The sequence below is a fragment of the Palaemon carinicauda genome, chromosome 31, assembly GCF_036898095.1.
Source record: "Palaemon carinicauda isolate YSFRI2023 chromosome 31, ASM3689809v2, whole genome shotgun sequence".
NCBI lineage: Eukaryota > Metazoa > Arthropoda > Malacostraca > Decapoda > Palaemonidae > Palaemon > Palaemon carinicauda.
The window spans coordinates 59792098-59799597 of NC_090755.1; the positions used below are offsets into that span (position 1 = coordinate 59792098).

At 32.0% G+C, this 7500-nt stretch overlaps 1 protein-coding gene across 1 annotated transcript in view; it reads right to left on the reverse strand.

The window, feature by feature from the left end:
• The window catches only part of LOC137624762 (uncharacterized), a 161093-nt gene that overhangs the window by 5342 nt on the left and 148251 nt on the right, over positions 1 to 7500 (reverse strand). The gene's annotated exons all lie outside the window — the stretch shown is intronic.

Genomic DNA, 7500 nt, shown 5'->3' on the forward strand with positions numbered 1-7500 from the left:
GTTACAACAACCATACTACGAAGACCTACAGAAAATAGTAGGATTATTTTTATTTAGTGAAACAAATATAGAAAAGAAAAAAGAAGTTTTAAATCTAATGTGGAAGAAAAGACAAAACAGTACAAGAAGATAAACGTTAGAGGCGCCGTTGTAAAGGCTATGCCTCACCTCAGAGCCTGAACGTGAACCTGAACCTGAAGGGCGAAGTAGAAAACGGTTAATAGTTATATCTGACATAGATGCAATATATTAATTGGGAAAATACTTAATATATAAGAAAGAACAAATGAGGGAAATGAGTGGAAAAGTAAGTCAGATTTCATCTTTTTATTTTCGTCTCGTTTTTGTATAAAAGAATTTTCGCGTTTTTTTTTCATTATACGCTGAAGTTTGAAATTACAATGAAATGTACACCATAATTAGAATAGCTGTTCACATGCAAGTATGGCTAGTAATATATATCAACCGAACTCAAGTGCAAACACATTCACACATTTATTATTATTATTATTATTATTATTATTACAAGCTAAGTTATAACCCTAGTTGGAAAAGCAAGATGGTTTAAGCCCAAGGGCTCCAACAGGGAAAATATGTATGTATATGTGTATACATACTTAGATACTGTACATACATACATACATACACATGAAACTACATCGATATATAATCCCTGGCCCTCCCAAGCACGGCTGAGTTAGGTTTGGTGTGGTAAATATTCTATTTTCTTTTTATACCTGGAACGCCCTTTTGAAGTTGACGTCATCACCACGGGAATATAGGCCGACAGCTTCTACAAGAACTACTAATTACGAAGAATAAAGCCTTAAAGACTTTTACTAAAGCATAAAATATTCTAAAAGAAAGAAGCTGTTAGTCCGTGCCCTTTATATTCTCGGTTGCACCTACCAAAGTCATCTGCCTACCAGGTTCAAAACTGAATGCTACTGTCTATGCCAGTTTAAAATATTTAACCCATTTTAAAATTTAACGTGGCGTAATGTAAATACTTTATCATTACCCATAAAACTGATCATTATTTGTTATAAGAGGTCTCACGAATCATCCCATTCGTATATAAGTGCTTAATCATAATAATTGATAAAAACTCTTCATAAAAACTCTAATTCTCAAAAGTACCAGCACTCATGTATTCTTTCAAGGCGGGATAAATCAAGCGGCTAATAATGACGACGATAAGATACCCGATAGACTCGATGGACCAATGGGAATGGCCGAGGAAAACTGACAACCAATCAGCGAACGTTTAACATTCTCCGCACAACCAATCAGCGAACGTTTCGCATTCTCAGCTTGCAATGTTTACAACTTAGGACGCCGTGAAACTTCTTTGATTCGTGCGTGTTCTTCTTCGTGCGTTCTTATTTCAATATTTTCGCGTGTTTTACGTATTGTTCGGTGACAGGACTGATAACTGTGATTCGTTAATATATCGTGATTTCGTCGGTGGTGGAAAATGCTCATTAAAACGCACAACGTGTGGATTATTGTCGATTTGAACGAGTGAAAACGAAATTCCCGCCCAAAATTTTCCCGGTGGGCAGCAATGTCAAGTTGATGTACACTTGGTGAGTGTTAACACTTACTTTTGTTCTCTTGTGCTCTTATATTGTTATCTTTTTTTTTAAGTTTGCTGCAAAGTTTTTAATATTTGGAAGAACGGGGGAATATTTCATGTTTACCATTGATTTTAATAAGTGTATGCAGGAATATGTACATTGTTAGGCGGCTAAGGGCTATCCTCTAATGTAAAACAAGCTATTAAATGCTTCCAGCGTTAACAGTGTTATCATCATAGAGTGATGTAGTTCTTAACTTTTATCGATATATTGACAAATAATATCAAAGTAACTCGTAATTTAATTTTTCCATCTTGAAGTAAATCGTAAAGTAATTTTGAAGTCATTATTATAGCACTTTAGTAATAGTGTTTTCCAATGTATACCAATAGGCTATAACATTGTGCCAGGAAATTTTGAATAATTATGTATTAGAGATAAGGATTTATTTCTGTATTTTCCTGTTGTCTGCGTTTATATATTCAATTTGCTATTTCCATATTCAACTTTTTATTTTACTGATTTTTTTTTTTCGATTTATGAAGCACTTACAATATAGCCGTTGGAGTTACCGTTGTAAAATGGTTATGATGTACTCTTGATCTGCATTTCATTTCATATATTTTACCGAGTTGTATGTAGGATGAAGGTTCCTTTTATAAATGTGTTTCGTATTGGGTCCTGCATCCTTATCACATTATTAGTCTACGGGACTCTACGCCATAGACCTAGATTTTTGTTTGATTTTTTTTCCGTTTATTTCATAGGCCTTTGCTTGATTTTTTTTATATATATAATTCATCAGATATTTCGTATGAGGTCCTGCATCCTTATCACATTATTAGTCTACGCCATAGACCTACTCTTTTCTGTTTCATTTTTTTTCCGTTTATTTCATAGGCCTTTGCTTGATTTTGTATATATATATATATATATATATATATATATATATATATATATATATATATATATATATATATATATATATATATATATATAATTCATCAGAAATATCTCATTTACGTATTTTAAGTTATCATTGTGAATGAAGGTGGTATTTCTCTTAACTGTTATTGGGTTTATTATTACTATTCTATTAGTAAGATTAGAACTTTATTTTTGTCAGAAGTAGGTTTAATAATTACAACTGATAAGGTTTTTTTTCATACCTTTATTCGTAGATAGAAGGATGAAGGGAATTTACTTCTCATTGTGAATAATTTATCGTAATTGTCTTGTATCAGATTTTTTTTTATAACGTCTGCTGTTGCCATATGTATCCCCTTCGTTTTTTATTTAGTAATCGATATGCCCTTGGGTATGTTTTGCTTTAAACTGTTTTCCTATGTTGTTTTTTGTCAATTGCTTGGCCTTTTTCCCCCCAATTAATACATGACATTTATTTTAGTTTAACATAACCAGTAACCGTTTTCTATTTGCATTGCTTAGACTTTGCTAGGTGTTCAACATCGCTCTCATTCGTGGTATATACTGTACTTTATAACTAGTTCTTCTACGTTGAGTGGAGACCATATAACCTTCGATACATCTTCATCTTGAAGATGTTCTCTCAAACATAAATAGCTATTTTCGTTGCCTTTCACATTAAAAAAAATCTGGATAAAGAACTAGAAAGAAAAATGCTCTGGGCATTCTATATTGCGATCTAATTTCCATAACACTGAATTTTGCAATCATATTCTATTCACATTCAGTCATACATAATTCTTCAATAGGGCAAGGTTGAAAGGAAAACAAATTAGGCCCAGACAGCTCAGTTTTAAAATCAGAGGTATAAAATATATTGTGGTATTAATATATACATTTCGCTTGTTCCGACATTTCTTCACATTTCAGTGAATCTCATTTAAACCTCCTGGAAATGGTTTAGATAAATAATTTTCTATGGAATCTCATTTGGAATTCGTTGATTAACTTCACCAGAACGTTGTTTTGATTGGTGTTCATTTATTACCTTCACCAGAAGGTTGTTTTGATAGGCGTTTATTTATTACCTTCACCAGAAGGTTGTTTTGATAGGCGTTTATTTATTACCTTTACCAGGAGGTTGTTTTGATTGGTGTTTATTACCTTCACCAGAAGGTTTTTTTGATAGCGTTTATTTATTACCTTCACCAGAAGGTTGTTTTGATAGGCGTTTATTTATTACCTTCACCAGGAGGTTGTTTTGATAGGCATTTATTTATTACCTTCACCAGAAGGATGTTTTGATAGGCATATATTTATTACCTTCACCTGAAGGGTGTTTTGATAGGCGTGTTTATTTATTACCTTCACCAGAAAGTTGTTTTGATAGGCGTTTATTTATTACCTTCACCAGAAGGTTGTTTTGATAGGAATTTATTTATTACCTTCACCAGAATGTTATTTTGATAGGCGTGTTTATTTGATACCTTCACTAGAAGTTTAATTTGATTGGCGTGTTTATTTATTACCTTCACCAGAAGGTTGTTTTGATAGGCGTTTATTTATTACCTTCACCAGAAGGGTGTTTTGATGGACGTGTTTATTTATTACCTTCACCAGAAGGTTGTTTTGATAGACGTTTATTTATCACCTTCACCATAAGGGTGTTTTGATAGGCGTGTTTATTTATTACCTTCACCAGAAGGTTGGTTTGATAGGCGTTTATCTATTACCACCAGAAGGTTGTTTTGATAGGCGTGTTTATTTACCTTCACCAGAAGGATGTTTTGATAGGCGTGTGTATTACCTACACCAGAATGTTGCTTTGATAGGCGTTTATTTATTACCTTCACCAGAAGGTTGTTTTGATAGGCGTGTTTATTTATTACCTTCACCAGAAGGTTGTATTGATTGGCGTGTTTATTTATTAACTTCACCAGAAGGTTGTTTTGGTAGGCGTTTATTTATTACCTTCACCAGAAGGGTGTTTTGATAGACGTGTTTATTTATTACCTTCAACAGAAGGTTGTTTAGATAGGCGTTTATTTATTACCTTCACCAGGAGAGCGTTTTGATAGACGTGTTTATTTATTACCTTCACCAGAAGGTTGTTTTGATAGGCGTTTAAATATTACCTTTACCAGAAGGATGTTTTGAAAGGCGTTTATTTATTACATTCACCAGAAGGTTATGTCTTATAGCCGTTTATTCATTTATTTATATTTATTTATTTGTAATTAGCATAACTCAGAAAGTATGCGACCGAATCCCGGGAAATTTGGTGGGATGATTGACCATTATCCAAGGTCAATTTGATTAGGTTCTGGAAGTTGTTGTGTCAAAGGTTAAGGTAACGAAATTTGATTAGATTCTGGAAGTGATTGTGTGAAAGGTTAAGGTAACGAAAAGGTAAAAAACGTCTTTTTGCTATATCGTGGTTAATTTTTATCCAATTTGCTTTAAACTGTAGCCAAAATGGGCATATTTCAGTTGCCTAGCCTGTGATTTGGGAGTGATTGGGTCAAAGGTCAAGGTAAAAGAAATTCTTTTTGTCATATCGTGGTAAATTGTTATCCGATTTGTATGAAACTAGTGTTAAAATGTGTATAATTCAATTGCATATCTCGTGATATACACATGATCAAGGTCACAAAAAGATGAAAAATGAAATTTTGCTATATCGTGGTCAATTTTTATCTAGTTTGCAAGAAACTATTGCCAATATGTGCATAATTCAATTGCCTGTCTTGTGATATATAAGATGATACAAGGTCAAGGTCATAAACAGGTTAAAAACGTCTCTTTGCTATTTTGTAGTAAATTTTTATCCGATTTGCATAAAATTAGTGCAAAAATGTCATTTTATACCAGTCCAGATCCGCAAACTTTCTTAATTCGTCAATCCATCGTATTCTCTTCCTTGATCTGTTTCTTTTGCAGTCTCTAGGGACCAATTTTGTTATTCTTGATGTTCATCTATTATCTGTAATTCTCATTATATGTTCTGCCTATGTGAATTTCTTTTTCTTATATGTTGTTAGAATATCCTCTACTTTAGTTTGCGCTCGCATCCATGTTGCTCATTTTCTATCTCTTATTGTCATTCCCATCGTTATTCTTTCTATAGCTCTCTGAGTTGTAACTAGCTAATATTCTAAGGCTCCAAATTTCTGATGCATAATTTGTGTGTATATATACTGTATATACATTTTAGGCAATGGCCTTAGTGGCCCCAACTGCTTACACAGGAATACTGATATTTACGTAGTTTCTTTCGATTCAGCGGCGTGAATCTTTAGTTAAAAAAGGTCGTCTTTCACTTATATTTATTTTATCACTACAGCACTATTTCGACAATACTTTGTCTTTATTAAGTACTTATTTATTAATTTTAGTATTAGTTACTTTTATATATATAAGGGTTTAACTAAGATTACTATTAATACTCTTAAATATATTTCAAAGATTGTAAGAATATTAAAAATTAGAAATTTTCTAATTGAAATATTTCAGAAATTTCACAGATCCTATGAAGATTAAAAAAAGGAAATTGACTGAGTATATGCATGAATATACAGTAGTCACATATACAGTATACCCACACAGATAACGCATGCACCACAACAGGTCAGGTGGTGAACATTGTTCTGCTATCAGGGTCATCATATCGTCTTAGTATTGTCGAAACAGTTCTGCAGTGATGAAATAAATGAAATGGAATAAATGCCCTTTCTTTAACCAGGGGCTCACTCCGGAAAACCTGAATATATTATGTAAATACGGGGATTCTTATAGGAAACACGTAGATGTCTCAAGGGGATTTTTCATTTAATGCAGATTTCACCAGAGAAATATATATATGTATATATATATATATATATATATATATATATATATATATATATATACAGTATATATATATATATATATATATATATATATATATATATATATATATATCATTTATTTATATATATACTGTATATATATATATATATATATATATATATATATATATATATATACATATATACATATATATATATATATATATATATATATATATATACACACACACATATATATATATATATATATATATATATATATATATATATATATATATATATATATACACACACACACATATATATATATATATATATATATATATATATATATATATATATATATATATATGTATATTTACACAGTCGTTGCAAAAGTAACAAAATAGTTTTTCGTTCTATCAATTCTATTTTTACAATTATATTTCCCTTCTATTTCACTACACAGGTACCTGTTTCGCCAAATAAATCCACTCCACATTTTAATGATTAGTATAATTACAGCCTTGGCTATAAGATGCCATGTTAACATAGAAACTTGGCTGTAAATTTATGTCTCGAGAGTCTCATGGAGAAGCCTGTCTATATTTGTCTGGTGATATTTTTCTAATTGAAAATGCTGGTAAACATTGTTTTCTTTTCTGGATTAGTTACATACTGTGAAATTTAGGTAATGCTGAAGTAGATTCTCTTCTCTTGATCGGATACATGTTGTTATTTTGAAATTGTTTTATAGAGGTACCTCTTTGCTTATTCGTAATGTATATGTATTTAAATATTGTTGAAGAAATCCCTTTAAGACATTTTTGAATGCTGATGACTAAAACACTGATAGATCGATCCTTTTTGTTCTGGACTCACCCTAGGGGTTAGTGCTATCAGAGCACCTTGGCACCTTAGGGCTGATTCACACCTGACACTCACGCTCACGCCCAAGTCACGGTCAAGCTCTCACTCAGCTCATTTTACTGGTGTGTTCACATATGCCGCTCAAGCTCTCCTGAGCTCAGTTTGTTTTGTGTTGGCATTGGTGAACCATGTGTGATTTTTCGCCTCTAGAATTAGCGGGTATAGCCATAGCGCTGGATGAGGAAGAGGGAGGAGATTTTGGGTGCATCCTATGCTAGTTAAGAGTGAAGGAGAAT